This window comes from Choristoneura fumiferana, chromosome 7, assembly GCF_025370935.1.
Source record: "Choristoneura fumiferana chromosome 7, NRCan_CFum_1, whole genome shotgun sequence".
In the NCBI taxonomy this organism is placed as follows: Eukaryota; Metazoa; Arthropoda; class Insecta; order Lepidoptera; family Tortricidae; genus Choristoneura; species Choristoneura fumiferana.
The window spans coordinates 16,058,309-16,085,745 of record NC_133478.1 but is presented as its reverse complement, the minus strand read 5'-3'; the positions used below and the strand labels follow the sequence as shown (position 1 = coordinate 16,085,745).

General features: G+C 41.3%; 1 protein-coding gene across 2 annotated transcripts in view; it reads left to right on the top strand.

The window, feature by feature from the left end:
* Window positions 1-27,437, top strand: part of LOC141429450 (uncharacterized) — a 140,833-nt gene that overhangs the window by 21,672 nt on the left and 91,724 nt on the right. The window lies entirely within an intron of this gene.

Below are 27,437 nucleotides of genomic sequence, written 5' to 3'. Positions count from 1 at the left end.
ACCTTAGAGTGATAGAGAGGAGCAATAAATTAGGGATGTTGGTTTATCCGAGCGAAGACGCGGGTAAAGGCTAGACTAGTATTAAGATAACTTAGTACATAATTTATCTTAAAAGTAGGTTAGATCCTCGCATCCCTAAGTGCTCCAAACAAATATTTCTTTGCTTTGAGTGGTGTATTATTATAAACTACGCGCACATCTCGGTTATTGCTTCATAGAAAGGAAAACCATGTTTTACTACTCAGTGAGGGTGAGGCTTTGCATCGTGTTTAAATTGATGGATAGAGCTGCCTCAAGACTCTAATTTGTAATACGATATCTCATTGCTTAGATAATTAGTTATACGTCGAAATGGTCGCTTCTTTTGAAAAAAGCTAATAACATTGCGAACTGGGATTGTTGAACCACTCGCAATTGCTCATAATTTAACTGAGTTATACATACGAGTAGTAATTTTTGTCACTAATAAGCCAGAATAACACTACACGGCCAAATTACGAGCAGTGTTAAGAGGCTCAATCCCTTTTTGCAGTAGTACCTCAAAATCGATGTTTTTATCGACAGTTTTGCCATTTCTGTCGCCGCGGCTTAACTTAGAGGCTCTTAGTACTAGAAAGTTGTTGTTTTGGTTCATGGTGATATAATATAATATTAATCATGACAAATAAGTTATTGAATAAAATGTAAGGTTCCTCCTTACTTCTAAAGCTGGAACTACATGTAACTTCCTACATGTACAGCTTACATTTTTTTATGTTTTCACAATCAAATAACCTATATTAAAAAGCCATAATTGATTATTTTTTCGCAATTCAGTCTAAATGAATTTCAGAGTCATTATAAAGGGTTTGAATTCAGTAATTTAGTAAAACCTATAAAAACAAAAAAGAAAACACATGCTCATTGATCATAGTGCAAAAACAGAGGCAAAAAACCGGGACTCGCACACCGAGGGTTCCGTACACATTTTTTTTTTATATTTGAGTTGATTGAATGAAAGATAAATTGCGGTTTACGATTTATGACGTATTAAAAAAAACTACTTACTAGATCTCGTTCAAACCAATTGTCGGTGGAAGTTTGCATGGTAATGTACATCATATATTATTGTTTTTTTTTCTATTTTTGTGTGAAAATCTTAATGCGGTTCACAGAATACATCTACTTACCAAGTTTCCAGTATAGTTCTTATAGTTTCGGAAAAAAGTGGCTGTGACATACGGACGGACAGACAGACAGACAGACATGACGAATCCATAAGGGTTCCGTTTTTTGCTATTTGGCTACGGAACCCTAAAAAATAGTTAAATTTATTGTGACAGTGGAAGAAAATACACACGATAACATTTATATTCCTTTCATAATTAGTCGTATATTCCAAATCAATGTTAATTTTCATGGTACAGGCACTGCCTTCCAGCCTGGGCTGTCATTCAGGCTACTGGTTCGACAATATTCGACATTTCCCTATTACTTACACATTCCTAACGCCACCGGAAAATCATCCACGTACACTTCTGATGCCGGAAAATGGACAGACGTATTACGCTGCCAAGAAATTGGCACAGTATACTATTACGATCTGCTCGATACCCGATCTTTGTTCGCATTATCGTGTTCCAATTCACGCATCGGGTTGCGAGCTCATAACATTGAGTGAAGGGTTTAAGGGGTATGAACAAACCTTTTCACAAAACTTATTTGTGTTCCAAAGTAGCCTTATCATCGGCCGCAATACGTCTACTTTTGAAGAAAAGCCTCCAAGAACTCGCCACTCGCTTAACCTCGTAAGTCCTCATACACCCAACAAAGTACAAATCAAATTGTAAGAATAACTGCCGAATGTGGTGGAATACAAATTTTTCAATGTAGGTAATTATGGACTTTATGTATTTCCAAAATCACAAAACTTATAATTCTCGGCTCGGTCTGTAGAACTAGTATGTTGATATAACCTAACCAACCAAAAGTTGGAAAACCCCCGACTTTGTCACATCAAAGTTCAATATTTCAGAAACGGCTGAACCGATTTTGATAAAACGTGTCTAAGAATCATCGCTAGAAAACCTGATTTCAAATTAAAAAAACATTCAAATCGGTTCCGTTTAAGAGCTACGGTACCACAGACAGACAGACATACACACATAGCGGTCAAACTAATAACACCCCTCTTTTTGCGTCGGGGGTTAGAAATAAAATCTTGTCAAAAAAGTCAGGACTTATGACATAAACGAGCAAATTTTTATGTGGATTCTCAAATTTTATGATTTAAATTCGGGTTTTGTTCCGCAGACCTTGATTTTAGAGAAGCTCGATATATGCACAGTTGCATGCGCCATGATCACGAGACTACTGGAGAATTGCGGGTGTGCTGGTATAACTGTCAGTCAGAAAAATAAATCAAAAATCTCTTAATCTTTGTTCGTATTATCACGAACACGATCAGGTTTAACTATACTTACGCACTGGTACGTACTTGACAACTTAAAAACATCTTCTCGATTAAAGTGCAGGTATTTCGTATTTTTAAAACCCGAATTTAAATCATAAAATAAGTACCTACTTAATGACCGCGATAGTATAAAAATTGTGTCGGATTCTCAAAATCTTGACTAGGAAGAATGTGAAAGACCAACTGTGCAAAATGCTATGAAGCAGTGATGTAACAGATGTGGTTTTATCGGAACCGAAAGCGGAACCAGATGTTTTCAATTTAGTTTATCGGAACCAGAAACGGAATCGGAACCGAAAACGGAACCGGAACCAGAGTGATAGGTGGACGAGATGTTAAGTGTGGGTCTACTAAACTTGAGGGTCTATTGCGTAACGTTTCTGACTCTCGCGATCACAATCAAATGAAGGGTCCACGGAAAGAACAGGTCAAGTCACTTTTTTTTGAAAATGAGATTTTAATGCCAAAATGTAGAGCTCAAAAAGTACTATGACTTACCATTGAATTAAATAATCTGGAAACAATGTAAAATATATTTTTTTCTCTTTTGTATAAATGGTAACCATAATAGTAATTGTTTGCGATGACTAACTTTCAAACCGCTATAACTCAAAAAGTTGCTTAGGTGACTAGACACGTTCTTTCCGTGGACCCTTCAAATATAGTTTTTGCATACAAAAACTGTCATTAGATTTTGATCGCGAGTGTCAGAAACGTTACATGATTAGCCCTCTGTTGTTTTTGATGTGCGCTGCTCATGTCCCGCCGCCGCGCTAAGCATTGACATCCGATATAAATTCCGTATCAAAAGTAACGGAACCGGAACCGAAACGGAATCGAAGCTCTGTTACATCCCTGCTATGAACCTATACTTACTCGTGGCGTTTGAAGTTCTAGGATTTTACAAACATAAGAGTACATTGCGATCCTGCGGGAATATTGGAATGCGAATTATAATGATAGAGTGCGCTATAAGATACGATGCATTACTAGACCTAATTAAGTACCTATTTATTCGTTTTGTACCGTCCATCCTGTCATATAAAATTAATGGGCCAAAAAACAACGTACCAGGGTGGAACCTTTTCATAATCAATTTCGCTATGATTTCTTTGGCAAATGTATGGGATGTCAACAGGACATTAGTAGCACAAAGGTCCCACCCTGGTACGTGATTCAGTTTCCTTGACTGTATAGATGAATTAGCGAGAGCTTGGAATTGCATTTGTAGTGGTTGTACGGTTCGCATGAAAAGGAGAATAACTTAAGTATTTTTCTCAGATAATTTAATGAAATTACTCTTCTTAACAAGTAAAACGATACTCAGTCCTTTTTTGCCTTCATTCGTTATCATTTGACGTTATTGTATCATTTTGCTTACTTTGACTCTCAATCCGACCAAAACTATTTTCGGCCATAGTTAAAATCAGCCGTTAAAATATACGCACAACTAACATTTTAGAATTTGACACTGACATTATTTTGGAATTTTCTTCTTCAATATAATTATTAGAAATCTCTTTTTATGCTGATGGTACGGGAAAAGGGAAATTTCAAATCTAGAATGCCTTTAAACACAACAATACCGCTACATAATAATGCAATTCCACGTTCTCGGTAATTTATATCTATACCTATATGAAGTACACAATTAAATAAACAAAGGTCGTTAAAGCAAACAAAAGCAACAGTAGGTATAGTTACACGCAGTATGAGCACAGAGTACACTTGTAAACAATTCATTGTTGTACGATACCTATAACCCATATGTAACAAAATTTGACCTTGCCTTAAAGGGCATAGTTATAACTTAAGGAGGCTTGACCGATCCCATAAATGTTCTCGAGAATGACCTTCACAATGACTTTTATGGGAATTTTATTTTCCGCTGTGCGGTTTAGTGATTTTTCTCCTGTCGTTTATATTTCCGGGTAAAAGGATAAATAGATGGGTAACCTCTTTATTGTGATAACGAATTGTGTTTCTAGGGGTGACTAACTTATAAACCTTCGATATTGTCCAAGTAAATTATTCAAGAAGGAAACGAGCGAATTTTATTTTCAGAGTAGCATTTAGCTCTGGTTTTGCGCGAATCACTGGACTGTGCATTGAATTGATAATTCTGATATTTGACTAAATGTACTCCCGTGCAAAATTATACTAATTATTCCTCGACCTCATAGGAGACTTGGGACACTGTCATTAAAAAATCAAAATATTTCATAGGTACTGTTTTGATGTTCATGTGAAAATGGTAGCTTTAATATTTGGAATGGGTTAATTATTTTGGCTATTAGCGCAAATGACCCCTTTCGAGCAGTCGGGTAATAAGGAGCTTACGTTTTGTTCCAGTGATTTACTATGCATACGTAACACAGGCCACAGCTGCTTTTTATTCAGAGTAGGTCCAAAATGATCACGGGACACAGTATATAAATTACAAAGTGTAGATTTGATTTATTGTCGTTTTTTAAGATTTACCTATATCAAATATAAAAGCATGTATGAGTGAGAAAACAGGATTTTCAATATTATATACGTTAACTTTTATCATATATGAAAAAAACAAAAATTAACTCACTAAAGCTTTTTTTACACACGGACAACGAAGCAATCCTATAAAAAAAATATAAGTTAAGGCAAAGCCACCATGTTGCTCGCTAATCCTGCCATGAAGCAGCAGTGCTTGCACTGTTGTGTTTCGGCGTGGAGAGTAAGACAGCCGGTGAAATTACTGGCACGTGAGGTATCCCATCTTAGGCCTCTAGGTTGGCAACGCGTCTGCAATACCCCTGGTGTTGCAGATGTTTATGGGCGGTGGTGATCTCTTACCATCAGGAGACCCATTTGCTCGTTTGCCATCCAGTCAAATAAAAAAAAAAAAAAAAGTCATGGGCAACACAGACAAGACAGTAACTTTACTGCTATATTAGAAGAAGAGAAACAAGAATTTTAACTGATTCCACCAGCGTCGTTAAAAAGCTATAAGCTCGTATTTAATTATGTCTATGTTCTCGTGATAAACCACGTTTAAACAACAAATTCTTTTGAAAATTAGCATCCAAAACATTAAAGACAATGCTTCTTTTGCGAAACTTATCGAAGTAAAGCGCAACTCGTTAACCGCCCCGCGCCAGAAGTGTAGCCAACTGTCAAAAGTTAGCGAATTGTTTACACTGGATCCCCCTAGGGCTGCCTCGTGAGATAAAATTAGTTTTGGTTGGGTTTTACTCGCTTGCTCAGTTTTTGATGAGTCGCGGGAAAGGTTGATTTGTAATACTCTTGTAGTTTGTGTCACTTTTAGCTGGAAAATTAGCAATGTAATTAAATCTGCAACTCTATTTTTACTAGAATGCTGTCGAAAAACTTTGTGATGTGGGTTAGAAACGTTTCCTTTACTTCCTTTAATTTCCGTTTTGATGCCATCGGCTCCTGAATTTCTTGAGTATTCCATCTCTTAATAAAGTTTTGACGTTATAACATTAGAGACATTATCATCCAGTTTCGTAGCGGGAGTTGTATGACAGGGAGAGCAATTCGTCAGGGATTTTAGCACTCTTTTCTCCAAGAGCAGTCCGGTTTCTGTCAATACCAGTCGTAGGAGTGGCTGGACACTCGGAGCCGATACAAGGAGTTGCTCGTCATAGGCTGGGACCATACGTCCACCACGCTGGTCCAAGATAGGTTGATGGCTCGCCAGTGCCTCGTTTAGTATTTAGCAGGGAGCATCGCTACCAAGTGAGATTGGTTTGGGGCTCAAGAGATTTTATTTGGACCTCTTTACATTCCTTGTAATACACTACTGGCGTTACAAATATTTACCAATCATGACTATTAATTAAATTACCGAGCACCGAAGACGGCCATAATAGGCATCTGTGACAGATAAGTAGCATAAATTTATTTTAGTTCATGGTTATTTTGCTAGTTAGCTCAAGAGATATAACAGTTTAATCACTTTACCTACTTATTTGGTTTGAATAATTTATTAAATCAGGCGTGCCTTTCTGGGAGTTCAAATCAATTAACTACAAACAACGTTGCTCATCGCGACTTTACGATAGTTACCTCTATACAACAAATGGGTTCTTGCAGCTTCTTCACCGCCACACTTAAAAAACACACGCACATCAAACAAACCCAATTATCATCAACACCACACTACGCTGACGCGTTTCGAACTCAATCAGAATTCATCATCAGAGCAACACAACCATTCACCGTTGTGTTGCTCTGATGATGAACTCTGGGATCTCTGATGTTTTGGGGAACGTATAGCTATCGTAAACTCACGGATGAGCAAAGAAATTGTTAGCAGTTCATTTTACTTGAAGTTCCTGTAAAATAGTTTTACTGATCATTTTACTATGATTTATTTTTAACCCCCGACGCAAAAAGAGGGGTTTTATAAGTTTGACCACTATGTGTGTCTGTCTGTGGAAATTGTAGCTCTTAAATCAGTAAACCGATTTGAATACGGTTTTTTTTATTTTAAATCAGTTTTTCTAGCGATGGTTTCTAGACATGTTTCATCAAAATCGGTTTAGCCGTTTTTGAGAATTTGAATTTACAATGTCGAGGGTTTTCCAATTTTTTGTTGATTAGGTTCTTAAGGCAGCCGGATTTCTTTAGCAAGTAGTTACTTCAGTTCAAACGCCTCGCGACCCCATCCACGCACGGTAAAAAGGAAATAAAATCGGAAAAAATAAAATAGAATCCAAAAGTTGACAGCCCTGTGTCCTCCGTGTCGATACTTTCTTGGCGTGTGACGTTCGTTACAAGATGTCGGGACAGGAAGGCGGAATATCGGCTGTTATTGCGGTTGTCCCCAAGTTAATATTGGCTGTAGAAAAAGCTTGTACGTTAAAAGAAATATCATCAACATCATGTCAGCCGAAAGACGTCCACTGCTGGACATAGGCCTCCCCAAGGCTCTCCACTCAGACCGGTCTTGTGCTTTCCACATCCAACGCGGTCCCGCGATCTCAACCAGGTCGTCGCTCCATCTTGTTGGAGGCCTACCGACAGCTCGTCTCCCGGTCCGCGGACGCCATTTGAGAACTTTCTGACCCCATCGGCCATCAGTCCTGCGAGCAATATGCCCCGCCCAGTGCCACTTTAGTTTCGCAATTCTTCGGGCTATGTCGGTAACCTTAGTTCTACTGCGGATATCATCATTTCTGATTGTGTCCCGCAGAGAAAACCACAAGGTAAGCAATAGGCGGCCTTATCGCTTTAGAGCGATCTCTTCCAGGCAACCTTTTTACAGAAAGAAGAAAGGACTAGTTTACAGCAGGTGGTGCATCAACAGTAGATCAGAAAATTAAAACGCAACAAAAACACATCTACACATACACATTATTGTACATATATATACACAGCTAAAATAAATATAGGCAATGGGATAATCAGCCACAAATAAATAAATGAACTAGGATAAAGCTAATTATTACACGATGACAGATAGTGCTCCTTAAGCATAGACAGGATTTCAGGATTTTTAGGGCTTTGTATGAGCATAGGATTGTGTAGTCATGGTTTCTCATACAAACGAAGTTAATATTGGTACTTTCTGCTTATACCAAATTGCATCTGCAAGTAAATTGGTTAAGCGGGTTAAACGTGAAGAGGTAATACAGACAGACGGGCATACCTAGTTACTTTTGCACTTTTGTAATATATGTAAGTAAGCATCATGTTCAAACCCGAGCTCACGACTTTGAATTTTACAGAACGTACAAAAATAACTCTTTGTTGAAAATGTCATTTTTAATACATAGTTTTTTTTGCTAACTGTACTTTTGTTCCGTATCAAATTCCAAGTCGGTGCCATTAGCCATTGAGGAGTCCCCTCCTGTGGAGACGATCCTGTCTGGACCACCAGTATGTCACTACCAAAATTATTATTGTATTATCACCAGAGTTATACCGGGTGTGGCCTGTAAATGAGCAAATAATTAAAACATCATATGAACACATTATTCAGCGACTTTTAAAAATAATTCGATTTTTAATTTTTATTACACTTTTAAGTTTATTCGAAGAAGCAATGTAAAGCAAAATGCTTAATGTGTGTAGCGTGACAGGCTACGTCAGTTGTGTTCTAGGATGGCGTACATTGATAGCAGTTTTTAATTTGTATGAAAAAAGGAAAATTCAAAGACTCCATTATTTTAAGAAGTCGCTGAACTAATGTTGTTCAGTTTGACGAGGACGATCTGTTTTAATTTTTCGCTCGTATTACAGGCCACACCCGGTATAGGTATCTTTCAAGTCAATTCGACCAATGGAAGTGTGTCAAATTTAACTTGCAAGATTTGACCCTTACATGCATACATACATTGCAAGTTATATAATCATCATCATCATCATCACAATGAAGAGATCCCCTCAAGGGATAAGTTCACCTTTGTACATCATTTCTCGTGTTTGCTGACATTTTTATGTGTTTTATGTACAATAAAGGGTTTAACAATACAATACAATACAATCATTGGCCTATGTTATCTATATTTATGAAAGATGATTTAAAAGCATCTTAAATCATATTTCGAGTTAAATAAAAGCTGCCAACAAGATGGAGCGACGACTTGGTTAAGATCGCGGGATCGCGGTGGATGCGGAAAGCACCAGACCGGTCTGAGTGGAGAGCCTTGGGGGAGGCCTATGTCCAGCAGTGGACGTCTTTCGGCTGACATGATGATGATGATGATGAAAAGCTGCCAAATAGTGCGGTTCAATATAACATTCTTTCTCAAACTATCGGTGGATTTGGGAAATAATTGCTTCAACGTTTTTTAATCCTTGAACGTAAACATTTTCCTTGGAAGGTATTCTGTTGACGGAGAATAGTCAATTAGTTACCAAAACGCGTAGGCAGCAAATCTTGGTTTGTACTTATCCTTCAATTAATGAGTTAGTACAGTTGATAACAATAGTGCTCCTTTCTTCTTTTCTACGCCTATAATATGGTAAAACATAAGAGTTCTTGACACTCTAATGCCCAATGAATGACACCCTGCTGTCATTATTGCCAATGACATAAAATTATAAATGAGATCTATTGGAACAGTGACTAGCACCCGTACCTTACGTTCCATTGTAGGACACAAACTTTCTTTCAGAATGAAAGGGCTGTAGTTCCTATACCCCACTGCCCACTGCGGATTGGGAACTTCACACTCATCATCGAATTTCTTCGCGGGCGTACGCAGGTTTCCTTATGAGTATCTATCTCCTTGTAAAATTCATGATAAATGAAAATTTTCAAATGAAATTTCTCACATGAATGCCGAAAAACTCAGCGGTGCGATTCCGGGTTTGAACCCACTATCCTCTGCTAGGCTTTCATGACTTGTGTTTTGTGTTCGTGCAGGTTTTCTAATGGGTAAAGCGCATGGTCAAATGTGATTTGACACATGAATTTCGAAAAACTAGCCTGAATTTGAACCCACGATACTCTCTTTGAGAGGTCATACGTTACCACTAGGCGACCACGGCTAAGTGTACAATCGAGATCGAAAATATCTTTATACTTTAGTGTAGCTTGTCGCTGTATGCCTTCTAATAATTTTAAACCCGTACAAAAGTTCATTTGAAAAAAGTTCAGATGACCTGGTTAAATTCGCGGGTTCACGGTGGATGCAAACCGCTGCCAACCGAAGCAACTAGAGGTCTATGGGGGAGGCCTATGTCCAAATTGTCCAATAGTAGACATCATACGGCTGAGATGATGATGATGATGATTCTGACAAAAGTTCAAACATGAAGTGACAGCGACAAGGCACTAATACTTTGTAACTAAATTGTAAAGATGTCTTTGACTTCGACACAGGAGAGTAATAATGCGAAGTAATCCAAACCCCCAAAAACATCCCCTTTTTAATTACTAAAACATGAACCTTTTTGCGACCGCCAGTACTTTGCAAACCTTCATTTCACAGGCAGTATCCATCATTTTCCCGGAGCTGTGCTATTTTTGGTAAAAAAACAGTAATTGGTAAATTGGCGGGAAAACTCGGCCGACCGATATTTATATTGAAATTAATAAAAAGCTTACCTCCGCCCGTTTTTGAGATTTACAGAATTTTTCTACAGTGTATGTACAGTTTTGCCCGCTCTCTTGATTTTACGGGTATTTTTAATAACTATAGTTTTTGTACGGCTTAATTTAACTATATATTATTATACAATTCCCCAATGTCTTGTCCCTGCGCAGGAGTGCCCATAAGGCTGGCTGCATTTCCGCGCTGTTTCCTGATCCCAATACGTTGGGCGAGAAATGCACCAGCCCTATGGTAATTGGTAATTTCGATTTTACTTTTAATTTGACCAAAAAGTTAGTGAGCGTCCGAACTCCACGGACCCAAAGTTTCAACAGCAAAAGCCGCAAATAATGTAGTCTTTAGAGCAGCGGTTCTTAACCTTTTAGTTAGCATTAACCATTTGACAGGATTTATGTCTTGCCATGGACCACCAACTGTTTGAAGGTAATATACGGTAAAAGTAAAATTGTAAATGAATGAACGGTTGCGACCGTTACTTGACTGGCGCGTCGTTTTGCCAATTCGTTGTTGATGGCTTCGCGGACCACTTCGAGTTCTTCCAGGGACCTCCAGTGGTCCGCGGACCACCGGTTAAGAACCACTGCTTTAGAGAGTATCGTTAATAAGTTGTTTGCTAGCAGTTGCGGGTTTAATCTCCGTGACGGGCAAATATTTGTATGATGAATACGAATGTTTGTACTTGAGTCATGGAATTTTGTTTATTATATGTATGTCAATCCGTTGTCTAGCACCCATAGTACAAGCTTTGCTTAGTTTGGGGCTAGGTTGGTTTGCAGGTGGTAGGACTTTGTTCAAGGTCCGCCCGGATTGCTACCACCATCTTGCTCGCTAATCCTGCCGTGAAGCAGCAGTGCTTGCACTGTTGTGTTTCGGCGTGAAGAATGAGACAGCCGGTGAAATTACTGGCACTTGACGTATCCCATCTTAGCCCTCTAGGTAGGCAACGCATCTGCAATACCCCTGGTGTTGCAGATGTTAATGGGCGGTGGTGGTTTCTTACCATCAGGAGACCCACCTGCTCGTTTTCCATCCAGTCGAATAAAAAAAAAGGTCAATTGGTGTAATTCGTCCCAAAATATTATTATTACAATTTCTCAGAGGTGTGTATTATTTTAAACTTTATTGGTTTTCATTGATAATTACTACACCCGGGACTTATGGTTTTATACTTAAACACGATGCGAGTCGTGTCGTGCGATGACGCGGCATTGTTTCACAACGCTCTCGTGTCGTGAAAATCTACGAAGGATTGCAACGTGTCACACGTCTTTAGAAGTTCGTTCAGATTTTCGGAAGTGCACTTTTTTAAGTAAAGGGATTAAGCTAGAAAGCGTAAAACTTATCAAATAACGTCATTTTCCCGTTACTGTGATTCGATTTTTTAATTCTAACCTGTAACAACGGCTCATCACCATCACTAATATCCTTTCAAAGTAAATTTGAGACTACGAGGGTCATTACTCGACCAACTTCGTATGATTTTGTCACAGTTCTGTCAGAAGATTCTGTACAGTTTCCGTTATCTAATACGAGTAAGGTCTAAGAAATACGAAAATGTCATCAAAGTCCGTTCATAACTTAACTAACTCACTAACTTTACTTTTTGTAACTTTTGTATGTTTTATGAGGCAATATTTGTGAACCAAAATGAGTCGTCGGACGCTCGATACCTGCGAGCGCCGTGGGCTCGCTGCAGGCCGCGGGCGCGTTGCGGGCCGCGGGCGCGGCTGCGCTGGAGGCGATTTTGCGGGCTCGTCGTCGTCATCGTCGTCTTCCACGTCGACTTGCGCGGCGACCGCGCGCTCAAATTTTGACCCATGCAATAATACGTGATGACGCATGCCACAACCATCTACGCTACATAATTTTTTAGTGCAAGAAGGTTTGAATTTGTGAAAACCTTTTGGAAACATCTGGGGCATAATTTATTATTTTTGATAAACTGCCAGCTATCATTTACTGTCATTTTGACAAATTTACTGCAATTAGATAATTCGTGAATGTTTACCTAGCGAACAAATATTTTCGGAATTATCAATCGTGTTTATTGGTGATGGAATGCTATTCGAATTATTTTCAGCAACATATTTACCTGTCTCTGTATGCGGTCTGCCGAGCGGCGCCGGGCGACGTATAATCCATCACGCCCCAACCTATACTGCAGATCGACTTCACGCGACAGGAAATCTGCGAACATTTCTATTTTCGAAACGCAATCAACACAAGAATGGCAAATCCAACCAACGTGGACGCAGCAGTAAAGGCAGCTTGCTCCACAGTGCTTGAAATAAGCTCGGGTGAACATAAATAATCCGGCTGATTTAGCAGGCGGATAACTTCTACGCAGTTGCGTACCCGGCTCGCAAAAATAGCGAGATCTTTTGCCGTCGTAGCTCACCTTAGGCAGTGCGCGCACCGCCGCCACCTCGTGCATGACGACGAGCTCGGGCGGCCGAAGCGCGCGTCGAGCGCGGCCAGCACCGCCGCGGGCGCGCGCGCCGCGCCAGCAGCCCCGCCACGGCCTCGCGCCCGCTCCACGCAGAGCGCATGACAGCCTCGTTAAATTGTCACTTGCCGACAAACCTTGAGCTGTATTTTCGTAAGATCGTTTTAGAGCTAACCAATCTAAAATAGACTTGCCGTCGAAAGTGGGCAAATCCGTCTTCGTGACGGGAGAATTCACTTTATTTATTAACTTCTCCAACGAATTAACTAAGCGCGTCACTCCTCCGTCTTCAGGACGATACTGTTGGGGAGAGCGATCACATGCGCGGCACCCAGGCCGCGCGGTGCTCTCGGTCCCTGTGTCGCGCACTGGACCACGGTGTCATCGAACCTGAAAGGGGGTTGGCACTAAGTAAATGTTGTTCGGTAGGATTAGGAATCACATTATTACCCAATCCTGTACACTAGCACGACTACGCGTGCCGCGGCTACCGCCGCGCTGGCTAGCGCCGCCTCTATGGCAGCGAGACTAGCTTTCAGCTCAAGTTCGGCAACATGCCGCTCTCGCTCTGCCGCTCGCTGTGCCTCAGCGCCTGGCCTCTGCGGCCGCCGCTTGGCGCTCTGCCGCCGCCGCCTGGCGCTCTGCCTCCAGGCGCTCGCGTTCATTTTCTATGTCGCTAGTCGGCGTGCGTGCAGGGCTTGAGCCTCCAGCTGCCGCGCGCACTATGGTAGAGCGTGAGGTAGCGCCACTTGACGTGCGGAAGGTGCCGACTGTGCGGCGTGTAGGGGCTGATGCCGAAGGGGCGGGTCCGCGCTTCGCTGCACGGACGAGGAAGACTCCTGATGCCGAAGGGGCGGGTCCGCGCTTCGCTGCACGGACGAGGAGACTCCTGATGCCGAAAGGGCGGGTCCGCGCTTCGCTGCACGGACGAGGAAGACTCCTGATGCCGAGGAAAGGGCGGGTCCGCGCTTCGCTGCACGGACGAGGAAGACTCCTGATGCCGAAAGGGCGGGTCCGCGCTTCGCTGCAGGCACGACGAGAAGACTCCTGTTGCCGAAAGGGCGGTCCGCGCTTCGCTGCACGGACGAGGAAGACTCCTGATGCCGAAGGGCGGGTCCGCGCTTCGCTGCACGGACGAGGAAGACTCCTGATGCCGAAGGGCGGTCCGCGCTTCGCTGCACGGACGAGGAAGACTCCTGATGCCGAAAGGGCGGGTCCGCGCTTCGCTGCACGGACGAGGAAGACTCCTGATGCCGAAAGGGCGGGTCCGCGCTTCGCTGCACGGACGAGGAAGACTCCTGATGCCGAAAGGGCGGGTCCGCGCTTCGCTGCACGGACGAGGAAGACTCCTGATGCCGAAGGGGCGGGTCCGCGCTTCGCTGCACGGACGAGGAAGACTCCTGATGCCGAAAGGGCGGGTCCGCGCTTCGCTGCACGGACGAGGAAGACTCCTGATGCCGAAGGGGGGTCCGCGCTTCGCTGCACGGACGAGGAAGACTCCTGATGCCGAAAGGGCGGGTCCGCGCTTCGCTGCACGGACGAGGAAGACTCCTGATGCCGAAAGGGCGGGTCGCGCTTCGCTGCACGGACGAGGAAGACTCCTGATGCCGAAGGGCGGGTCCGCGCTTCGCTGCACGGACGAGGAAGACTCCTGATGCCGAAAGGGCGGGTCCGCGCTTCGCTGCACGGACGAGGAAGACTCCTGATGCCGAAAGGGCGGGTCCGCGCTTCGCTGCACGGGCGAGGAAGACTCCTGATGCCCGAAAGGGCGGGTCCGCGCTTCGCTGCACGGACGAGGAAGACTCCTGATGCCGAAAGGGCGGGTCCGCGCTTCGCTGCACGGACGAGGAAGACTCCTGATGCCGAAAGGGCGGGTCCGCGCTTCGCTGCACGGACGAGGAAGACTCCTGATGCCGAAAGGGCGGGTCCGCGCTTCGCTGCACGGACGAGGAAGACTCCTGATGCCGAAGGGGCGGGTCCGCGCTTCGCTGCACGGACGAGGAAGACTCCTGATGCCGAAAGGGCGGGTCCGCGCTTCGCTGCACGGACGAGGAAGACTCCTGATGCCGAAAGGGCGGGTCCGCGCTTCGCTGCACGACGAGGAAGACTCCTGAATGCCGAAAGGGCGGGTCCGCGCGTTCGCTGCACGGACGAGGAAGACTCCTGATGCCGAAGGGGCGGGTCCGCGCTTCGCTGCACGGACGAGGAAGACTCCTGATGCCGAAAGGGCGGGTCGCGCTTCGCTGCACGGACGAGGAAGACTCCTGATGCCGAAAGGGCGGGTCCGCGCTTCGCTGCACGGACGAGGAAGACTCCTGATGCCGAAAGGGCGGGTCCGCGCTTCGCTGCACGGACGAGACTCCTGATGCCGAAAGGGCGGGTCGCGCTTCGCTGCACGGACGAGGAAGACTCCTGATGCCGAAAGGGCGGGTCCGCGCTTCGCTGCACGGACGAGGAAGACTCCTGATGCCGAAAGGGCGGGTCCGCGCTTCGCTGCACGGACGAGGAAGACTCCTGATGCCGAAAGGGCGGGTCGCGCTTCGCTGCACGGACGAGGAAGACTCCTGATGCCGAAAGGGCGGGTCCGCGCTTCGCTGCACGGACGAGGAAGATCCCTGATGCCGAAAGGGCGGTCCGCGCTTCGCTGCACGGACGAGGAAGACTCCTGATGCCGAAAGGGCGGGTCCGCGCTTCGCTGCACGGACGAGGAAGACTCCTGATGCCGAAAGGGCGGGTCGCGCTTCGCTGCACGGACGAGGAAGACTCCTGATGCCGAAAGGGCGGGTCCGCGCTTCGCTGCACGGACGAGGAAGACTCCTGATGCCAAGGGCGGGTCCGCGCTTCGCTGCACGGACGAGGAAGACTCCTGTTGCCGAAAGGGCGGGTCCGCGCTTCGCTGCACGGACGAGGAAGACTCCTGATGCCGAAAGGAGCGGGTCCGCGCTTCGCTGCACGGACGAGGAAGACTCCTGATGCCGAAAGGGCGGTCCGCGCTTCGCTGCACGGACGAGGAAGACTCCTGATGCCGAAAGGGCGGGTCGCGCTTGGCTGCGCGACGAGGAAGACTCCTGATGCCCTGCCAGGATGTCACACCAAACCTCCCATGTTGGGCACTTTACTTTTGCACTTTTGGAACGCGTATTCATAATTTTACCGGATGGACCAATATTTTGGATAAAAGAAAGGCACTGGTTTTCCGTTGGAACAAAAGTATAATCGAGTCACATATCAAAATCCATAGACAATAAAAAGATTGTATTAAAACCTAAAAGACTCTAAAAGGTTGTGCATCTTGCACAGTTTTAGGTGTTGTATGTATTAAGGTTAGTTATCCATATATGTATGTCTATCCGTTGTCCAGCACCCATAGTACAAGCTTTGCTTAGTTTGGGGCTAGGTTGGTTTGCAGGTGGTAGGACTTTGTTCAAGGTCCGCCCGGATTGCTACCACCATCTTGCTCGCTAATCCTGCCGTGAAGCAGCAGTGCTTGCACTGTTGTGTTTGGCGTGAAGAATGAGACAGCCGGTGAAATTACTGGCACTTGAGGTATCCCATCTTAGCCCTCTAGGTAGGCAACGCATCTGCAATACCCCTGGTGTTGCAGATGTTAATGGGCGGTGGTGGTTTCTTACCATCAGGAGACCCACCTGCTCGTTTTCCATCCAGTCGAATAAAAAAAAAGGTCAATTGGTGTAATTCGTCCCAAAATATTATTATTACAATTTCTCAGAGGTGTGTATTATTTTAAACTTTATTGGTTTTCATTGATAATTACTACTACCGGGACTTATGGCTTTTATACTTAAACACGATGCGATGTCGTGTCGTGCTATGACGCGGCATTGTTTCACAATGCGACGTCGTGTCGTGAAATCTACGAAGGATTGCAACGTGTCACACGTCTTTAGAAGTTCGTTCAGATTTTCGGAAGTGCACTTTAAAAAAAGTAAGAAAGGATTAAGCTAGAAAGCGTAAAACTTATCAAATAACGTCAATTTTCCCGTTACTGTGATTCGATTTTTTTATTCTAACCTGTAACAACGGCTCATCACCACCACTAATATCCTTTCAAAGTAAATTTGAGACTACGAGCTTTGGGTCATTACTCGAGCGTTAACTTCGTATGATTTTGTGGGCACATTTTTGTTGACATGTCAGAAGATTCTGTTACAGTTTCCAGGTTATCTAGTACGAGTACAGAACGTCTAAGAAATAGTCGAAAATGTCATCAAATTCTAAGTCCGTTCATAACTTAACTAACTTACATTACTTTTTGTAACTTTTTGTATGTTGGTTAATGAGGCAGGATTTGGAAATAACCAAAATGAGGCGGTTTAACGCTCGATATCTGCAAAGAAGTACATTTATCTGTGGAATACTCAAACCCCACTAGGTCCGCGTGGTAACTACATTCCAAGTTCTCTTTCATTTAAGATTTATTGTCTGGCTGTGGCTTAATTTGACAGGATCTTCAAAGTAAAATTTAATGATCTCTCTATTTTAATTTCTTTTAGTCTACTTGATCAGTAAGTGAACGTAAATTTATAATATTTTACTAGGTAAGTCTACGTTTTAACGAAGTGCCTTGTTCTATCTTCAATCTTATTAAATTAAACGTTACCTACATAGAAGTATCTCGAACAAGGTATTTTGTAGCAAAAATTTAGATGTCACAGTTAAGTAAAATATAATCTTAACATGTCTAAACTTGCCTTAAACTTCAATAGCGTTAAGCGTTACATTTGCAGTTCGATTTTACCAAATTTCCACGAAAATTTCCAGAAAATTACATCGAATATTTAACCTGAGAAAAGTTGTGAACTTCCGATATTGTCATTTCAAAGTTAAATATCTCAAAAAAGCGTAAACTTATTTTAATGAAACATAGTTACCAACCACCGCAAGTGAACACTCATTTATGTCGATAAATTGCACCGTAATCAGTTCATCCGTTTGAGAGCTACCATGCCATAGATTAAAGATTACAAACATTGGCGTCAAACTTATTACACCTCTTTTTTGTGTCCTAGGTTTAAAAACTGACAGGTTATAAATCGAAGCGTAAATCCACGATGCTCAGCAAGAAGCCAGAGGCGAAACATTATAGTATTTCAAAGTAATCGAAGTAGAGATTTCTAATTAGTACCTAAAGCCGGGTCCAGACGAGTGTAACGTGTAATGTAATCTATCGTGTAATGCAGGGTTTCTCAACTTATGGCTCCACGTAACCCTGTTAAAGTTTCTAGACGATAGCGAACCCCTACCCCCCCCCCAAATAACAAAATTGACTGTTGGAGAAACTGAAAATAAAAATACAAGACTACCAAAAACCAATCTTACATCATCTTGCTAGTCTTGAGTAGTTTTAATGCTAGTTTTAGTCTTAGTTTTTAGTGGAGCCAAAATAAACCATTCCTTCTTTCTGTCTTGCAGCCTGGTGGTTTTTGCAGTCACGTAAACCTTGTCACGACCCCTACGTCGAATAGCGAACCCCTAGGGGTTCGCGTACCCCACTTTGAGTAACCCTGGTGTAATGTAACACGAATTCTACGTGTGGACGTCACTACGAGCATTACATGCAACGCTCGCGCGGCGCTCGGTGTTGATCCATCGGCTGTCGGATTTTCGCGCGAACACAAAGGCGCTCGCAGTGCCGTCCACACTGTTGACGCTAAATTACACGTAATGTTACATTACACGTTACACTCGTCTGGACCCGGCTTTAGGGGCTGTTTCACCATCAATTGATTAGTATTAACTGACGGTTAAATGTGATGCCGTCTCTATTTTTTTGTTCGAATAGACGGAGACGGCATCACATTTAACAGTCAGTTAACACTAATCAATGGATGGTGAAACAGCCCCTAAGTATAATGGTACTTGAATCATCCAAGAAACTGGCACGAAGTTAACAAACACCCCAAGACATTGTAAGTGGTATTGCTGAATACTGTTTAATTATTCTTGCGATCGCAAGCAAATTTACAAAGATCTAAATTAAACACGAGCCCTTAGTTACTCGGCAATAATTATTGCTTGAATAGCTTACAGAGAGAGTATCTATTATTACAAATTAGGTAAACACTAATTTCATGTAGTTAAAATGAAATACTAATTACAAGTCGCAACAAACTTCTAGTCTAGTCGCTTCAAAGACTCTACCCACTATGACGAATCATGATGATAATGAAGATGATGATAAGAAGAAAGAAAGAATAAATTTATGTACCAAAATAAATATGAATGAAAAAATTAATGATTTTGATGATAGGTAATGATCTACAGCCGATTTCGGCCATGGCAACAACTTCGACTCGATACTGTGACTGTAAAGATGACAGGCAAAAAATATTATTTGGACTGAAAAGCGTGAAATTACTACCTATCTTTTTTCCGCGGGAAATATGCAATTTCTGGGATGAAGCTATCGTGTATCCTTCCCAGGGTCTCAAGCTATCGTGAAACCAAATTTAATTTAAATCGGTTCTTGTGTGTACGAATGAAAATTTACAGGTAGACGGACAGACAGATTAACTTTCGCATTTAGATATAAGTTTGGATTTGGATTTAGACTAGCTATTGCCGCAATTCGCTTCGGAAGCTTTTAATTTTCCGGATATAAACAGCTCCTGTTGCTAAAATATCAGTTCTGACAGTTAAATTAAAATTTCTGATGAATAATGGAAATGAAAGCAGCTTTAGTTACTGTGATTGCCGTGATTAATCTAAGCGTAGATACGCTAAAATCTAGAAATTTTAGGTACATTTCATACCACTTTAAAGCATATTAAATAGTCCTGATACATCAAACACATAACCAAATACAAATTTGATGTTAAGGAGACGTGTTTAATGTTGTATTTATTTCACTTTATTTGCTTGAAGACTCCGGTACTGGAATTTCAAAGGGAATGAAAAGGGTTAATACGATTATTTCCACATGACACCTGTTTCGTCCTTTGCTAAAACGGGTACGAGGTAAAGACGGCTATAAAATTCAGTGTGGTGCCGTTTTTATAGCACGTTTTCATCGGTATCGAAATGGCTTTTTTGATGTTTTATAAATTTTATTATTTATCCACTTTTTACATTTGACTTTGACATTAATTATACATGTGAAGTTAAATTTTAACTTCACATGTATAATTAACGTCAAAGTCAAAGTCAAAATATCTTTATTCAATTTAGGCTATAACAAGCACTTATTAATGACAAAAAAATCTACAACCGGTTCGGAAAAACTTCTGTTGAGAAGAATCCGGCAAGAAACTCAAAGAGGTATTTTTTTAACAGATTTACAATATTATTAAATGATATGTATACATACATCACAAGTATTTAACACAACTTTATTTTTAACACAGTAGGTTCGCTATTTGAAGGGATCGCTAATGCGGATCGGAATTATTTCCAAATATCCCTGTCCATGATATAATCGTTATATAATAATGTAATGAATTCTCAGCCATCCCAAGAGCATTTTGTTATTGTAAGTTACTTTATATTGTATTTATTTTCTAATACCTTAAAAATTTAGTCAGTAATTCTACTTGATTTCTAACTCTACACTCTACATCTCTGTAATGCTGTAAATTTTAATTATTAAAAAAAAGCAACTGGTAACTTATTATCAGTTGCGCTCCGCCGTTTTCAGAACAAAATCAAACCATATCCCATATCCCATGTATAGGTGTTGCAGATGTCTATGGGCGGTGGTGATCTCTTACCATCAAGAGACCCAGTTGCTCGTTTGCCATCCAGTCGAATAAAAAAAAAACTGACAGAATGACAAGCCGCCAGTAGGATTAAATTATTTAAATAATTCACAACCTCGCAAAAGACATGCATTTGGCATGTTGTACGAGTATTAACCAAGCCTCTCCATTACAACGCCAAAATCAACAACTTATCACTTGCATCCACCGTTGCCCGCAACTCTCACGACGTCGTCAGTCCACCTACTGGGAGGCTTGCTAATTTGTTGCCTGCTGGGGCTTTGAAAAAGGATTATGCTCGTATTTTGAAGATCCCTTAGTTGTTGGCCCACCAACCGGCCATATTGGCGCTGCAAGCTGATTCCAAAGTTTTACTGTTCTACTATTTACCCGCTTCGGTTGCAACCGGATGGTCAGCGTTCCGCTTGTTAATTACAGTACAAACGCAGTTGGCTTGCAGTTCTGTTGCATTGTTCTATTTCAACTAAACTAAACCCACGTTCAACTGTGCTGGAAATTTAGTCATAAATTGTTCCAAATGACTGAATAAACTCTTAAATACTAAGGCACGGCACATACCACGGAACTATTCGTAGTAATATAGTTTTGTTTAACGACATTATCAATTTCATAGTTTCCTGTATACATACTATTTTGGTAACTTTGTCCTAATTCTAAATTAGCATTAGCGTTTCTCATTCTTCAAAAGGCGTCCACCCGCTCCATGCAAACCACGACGTTAGCTAGCGTGGGCCTTAAAGAGAGAAAGAAAGAAAGAAATATCATAACAATAGACAACACTACACAAGACACAACAACATTATTAAGTACGACAGTATAGATAGGTAGTAAGATAGATAGTAAGTGTCATTGCGTATTACACTGAGTGGACCGTCAATATCGCGAGAGGTGCGGGCATCTAGTGGATGCAAGTGGCAGCCTTGGTGCAAGTAATCGTTCATCACTATCCTGAGTTTTCGTCCCGGTTAGATATTCGTAAATAGATAAATTTTACCCAACTCTGGTACTTACTACATTCATTTATTCATTTATACATCACAATTCATAAGTGAAATATTAGATGAATTAAGATTAGATAAGATTAAATTCAAAAAAAACTGGTTTCACGCAATCAAAATCTCTGCAAGCTTTCGAATCCCACTAACCAAAACGATTTCAAATACATTCAACTTCCTGAGAAGTTAAATATAAGTAAAGAGGTAAAGCAATCTCAAAACGAATTACTCGGAATGTAATTAGGTGGGTGGGCTTGGGGATTGTTCTTGAACGGCTTAAGGCCTCATCGATTGGGGCTTATGATTAGACCCGATTAAGGCCTATGCTGGGATCGAACCGTTGGCGGTCTTAAGTTCTTTGATTAATGTTTTGAAGTAATTGAACACTGCGGGAGTAGGTGATTGAAATTTGTTGCGTAGTTATAGTATGTTAAGGATTTATTGAAAATCTCTCGTGATTAGTTAGCGTGCTGTGAATCAAATAAATTAATAAAATAAACTTTGTTTGTCAAAGTGATACAAAATGTTGTTAAGATAGTTTTACAGTGAATCTTCAAGTCGTAATTAAGCTCTAAGTATGCTGATTACTATATGATAAAAAATGACTAGGCGTACTTAGACGTTTTTGTATAAAATTCAGTTCTTCTAATTCACCGCGCTCTTGATAGTTATCGCGATTTTTGTTTAAAAAGGATCTTCAAGGCGACTTTCTTGAAAATAAAATTATTATCTGGTTTCTCCTTTACTTCTACATTACAGTACTGAAGTCTGGAATTTGTTGTGGGCCACTATCTAGTGTTGCTCTCCTTCACATCAGGACCTTAGTCGTATTTTACGACGTTCAGAAAAGAAATAGCTGTATCCCATTTTAAATCAAGGCACGGGACAAAACCAAATTACACCTCTCATGTCATGTGATTCATTTTATGTCGCTCAGAACAGAAAAAATTAAACTCATTTCACTGTGCGCTATATTTTGAGAAACGAGTATACGGATACGTGAACTTAAGCACAGAATGGTGAAGCAAGCAGTAAAAAAAGTTTGTCCGTAAAAATCATTGGCACGGAAACGACTTTAACATAAAGCGGGTTTAAAGGTACTAAACTACATCTTCAATACACGCCGATACAGAATATCGAACTTTTATAGGAGTGCATTCAACTGGAAATAGCAATGACATTAAAGTAGTGATGTGCAAAATAAAATATTGGGTAGGTTATTTGGGTAGGTATCAAAAAAGAAATATTTTTTGATCGACTTTTAAGGTGGTTTTCCACCGGCGAGGCAAGACGAGACGAGGAGACGAGAATTGAAAATTGTATGGCGGCGCCCGCGGCGGCTCGCGCGCGGCTGTGCAAATAAAAAAATATTTCGGGCCAGTTCGACACAAACGTGACCGATACTTCGAATACCCGCACTAGACACCGATGCGGACATCCAAGATATTACTTAAAAGCAGAAAAAAGAGACGAGTTTCTAAGCACAATATTTTTCTGTTAAGACGGAATTTCTCATCTTAAGATTGCGAATAACTAGCCCCTAGCCTGAAAGGCTTTCCTTCGCGCCTGTCAGCACTCCTCTGCAGTTATTAATCTTAAGTTGTAATATTGCTATGTAGTTCGTGTCAGGCGCCAGCTGTTTCTACCAAACAATAAAATTGATTTATCTCGCGGTTACAAGACATGGAAATTATATGATTATTATTTATGTTTATCGAAAATTTATTGAGCATTGCTTAAATTGTTGATAGTAAGCTGCTTGAGCGACGACGGTATTTACTTGGATTCGGGTAGTTGTTTATCGAACCAGTGACCTATATTTTCGGTTTCATTTGCACTTTCCTTTAAATGAGATGGAAGACAAAGTCAGGTTATTAAAACATTAAGTAAGTATAAGAATCAGGGGCATGGCTGCACGCGCTACCTTCGCCTCAATTAGGCACTTTGCTCGATGGTGACTCGTTGCGTGTGTCAGTGGCTCTCCGCCTGGGCTGCGATGTATGTCAACCTCATTTACTTATGCATCTGCTGTACCATTTGGGGAGCTGACGGTCATCACGCGTTGAGTTGCCGTAGATGTGCTGGTAGGCACCCGGGTCACCATGCTCTCAACGATATCGTCCAAAGAGCCCTCAGGTCGGCTGGCGTTCCATCCGTGCTTGAGCCGCCGGGTCTTAGCCGCACGGACGGCAAGCGGCCTGATGGCTTGACGTTGGTGCCGTGGGAGGGGGGCCGTTGTTTGGTGTGGGACGCTACGTGTGTCAGCACCTTTGCCGCCTCCCATCTCGGTCGCACTACACGGGCGGCGGGAGCGGCGGCCGAATCTCAGGCGGCTGTGAAGCAAGAGAAGTATGCCCCATTGTGTTCGGGGTATATATTCGTTCCCTTGGCGGTGGAGACGGCGGGCTGCTGGGGGGCGGATGCAAAGCGTTTTGTAGGTGATTTGGGCCGTCGACTCAGGCAAAAAGGGGAGGACCCTCGCTCCGAGTCATTTCTGGTGCAAAGGCTGTCCATAGCTATCCAACGTGGAAATGCCGCGAGCGTTATGGGCACCTTTGTGGCGGGAATGGCGAGGGGCGAGTTATTTGACTAGGTTATAGTTTTCTAGTTATTATTATTATCTTTTTTTAAGTATGGAGAAATAAATAATCTTCAACCTTGAATAAGACCATTTTTTAAGCCCGTAGTATAAGAATTGAATACAATATCTAAGCCATTCTTTATTGAATACATATACATGCATCAAGTAGTTAGTGTAAACAATACAGACTAGATAACCTGATTAAAAAAAAACCGCATTCAACATATAACACCCCTCTTTTTACGTCGGGAGTTAAAAAAAGACGGTGAAAATTTGGAAGGAAAGCAATAATCGGCGAATAAAGCTTAAAATCAATTCAAATATTGTTGATACGTAATAACAATATAAAAATAGGATCTAATAAAAATTCTTATCAGAATTACTTGAGCTAACTAGACAAACAATGTAAGCAAGTATAATTTAGACAACCAACGCAGCTCTAGTTCGCCTTGACATTTTTAATTTTATTTTAAAGCAACTCTTTATTTTACATCCTTTCCCATCAACTGACTTTTGATCAGCATCTGTTCAGAATTCCGAACATTCAGTTTTTCGCAGCAGCAAAATACCAGGCGTCGTCAACTCCAATCGTCGGGGCAAACCGTGCGTACTGATTCACACGTGTTCAAAATGGCCGACCGGGTTAGTTCAGCGAAACTAAATTCGAGGAGCTAGTGTCGCAATTTCACTTTGAGATTACTTGCGAACTCACGTTGTTTGGCGCTGAGGTATGTTGTTCGAGCACGTTCCAGTTCATAATACTTTGTGTGAGAGAGACATCTGTCAGTGTTTGAACTTGTGAGACTTTAGTGAACTGTTACGCTTCGAATGATTATTTGATTGTTTTGTCTAATTTTAATTTAATCAAATGAAATTTTCATCAATAGCAACAATGGAACAAAAAACTTTATATACTGGCAATTATACTTGTTCATTTTATTTGGATGTATTATATCTAACTGATACAGACTGATTTGTACTAATTTAACACTTGATGTAAAAAAAAAACACAGAAATGAGCTAAAAATGACTAATCACGAATAGATATTTAGATTAGATCGATGCGTGAAAAAATTAAAAAATGTACATTAATTACGCCCAGGGCACTTCTTGTCATTAAAACTTCTATCTCTTTCTCACAAAACATTTTGCTTGACCAATCTGAACGCGTCGTTAGTAAAATAAACATTTTTTCAGAGAACTTTTAACCAATTTTATTAGTCTGAGTATATCGGAGTATATCGGCAAAAGTCAACATCATAATGACATTGACCTCCGTAATACGCTTCTAAGAAAACATCATCTAGCTAAAAAAGAAAATGCCTTTTCCTTAACGCCAAATGTTGGCGAGCCCTGATTATTTCTCCAGGGCTAGATAATGTGGATTTCGGGCGGTACTTCATTCAATAAAATATCATTGACTGCGTTATTATACCACAAGGGAAAATTATTTGGGATTCTACCTTTAATTTTGGTGGCCCAGCTGGATTGTTGGTTATTATTACATTCATAATTAATTTTCGTTTGGTGGCCGTTGGAAAGAGGAACGTGAATCCATATTAATGTACACGAGAATTTGTGCTCTATTTTAGTTAAGATGAGACCTATAAAATGAGCCAATACCAGAATATTAATATTACCTATAGTATACGTAATAATGTTTTTTACTTAGACAAGAAACACATTTTTCTATTTAATTTTAAGAAATACTTAGTTATTAATAAAGCAAGTCGTCTATATATCTCCTCCGTTTCCTTCACTGGAATTTCACAAAAATGAACAAAACAATTTTTACTGAAGGACTTAATGATTTCGCAGCATTTATGAATTATTCGGCTTTCGAGACTCTCAAATCTCTACTTGTTGCTATCTCTGATTATAGACTAAATCAAATCACAGTCCCAACTGTCTACACTTTCAACCCCATCCGTCTTCATTAAGCCTACGCCGAATCCAAAATTTTAACTTATCATTTTAAGTGTCTCACAAAATACCTCGTCATCAAAAAGCTAGGAGCAGAAATGGATGAAAACCCACTTAACTAGGGTTGCCACTACAATTAAAAAATAAAGATTTGAATTCAACAAAAAAATAATTCGTTTTAAAAACAGGACGCAAGTAGAGTGGAAAAAATTGCTTAAATGAAATTCAATTCAATAATCATACTTTTCATGAAATAATCTGAATAAATCTACACACATATTTAATAAAATAAATCCGGATAACTCAAGTCTTAAATCGAATTTAGCTTGATATTATGTTTTTTGTTGTGTATGCTTCGCGAAATATAAGTGAATCTCGCGGTAGTTTCATGTTGAAAATCTAAACACCTTTATGAGTTAACAACGAGTTATTACAATTTAAAGCAAACTCTAAGTCTGTAACAATTTTTAACCTGACCTCATCATCGCATTTAAGAACCCAGAGCTCTTCTTAAAAACTGTCCAGGACGTTGACAGGACAGTTGGCAACCCTACGACTTAACTCGAATAGTCGCGTCGTTTCACAATCTTAAACAACGGCGCATTGTTTGTAACAATGGGAGTGGTGCGATGCCCTCTCTATCTCCAATATTCCGAAGGATCATTATCTGCCATAGTGATAAACAAAGAAGCTTTCAGCTGAAAATAATGAACTGTTGTTTTGATACTAATGATACGGGGTGATGCGTTAAAAATCACATTTTAATTGCGTCACACGTGAATAATGAAGCTCCTAAATGAGCAGAGGACTAATTGCTCGCACCATTCGAGCCAGCTGAGTGTTGCTGACTGTACTTTTTGTTGGTTGTAACGTAAGTACACTCGTATTGTACCTAATTTGAACACAATCCATTCAATGTTATAATCATATTATAACAAGATTTGACTTTACAAACATATGAACGTACTAGCGCCCCGCCCGCTCCGCACGGGTACAATTTTCAAAATAACCCGCCTTTGGACAGTCGGGTAAAAGGTCAAAAGCAGTAGACACAAAACTACGCCAGGGTGCGTCGACGTGTCTACGTTAGAGTAAATTGTATCTCATGCATTTTTGTTTGGGATTGATATATTTTTTAAATTTGTAATATCTTTTGAATGGAATGTCCGATTTGAATAATTCAAAAAGTTATCAACAGGTATTGAAAGGGTATTAAAATATGAAATAAATTTATTAAT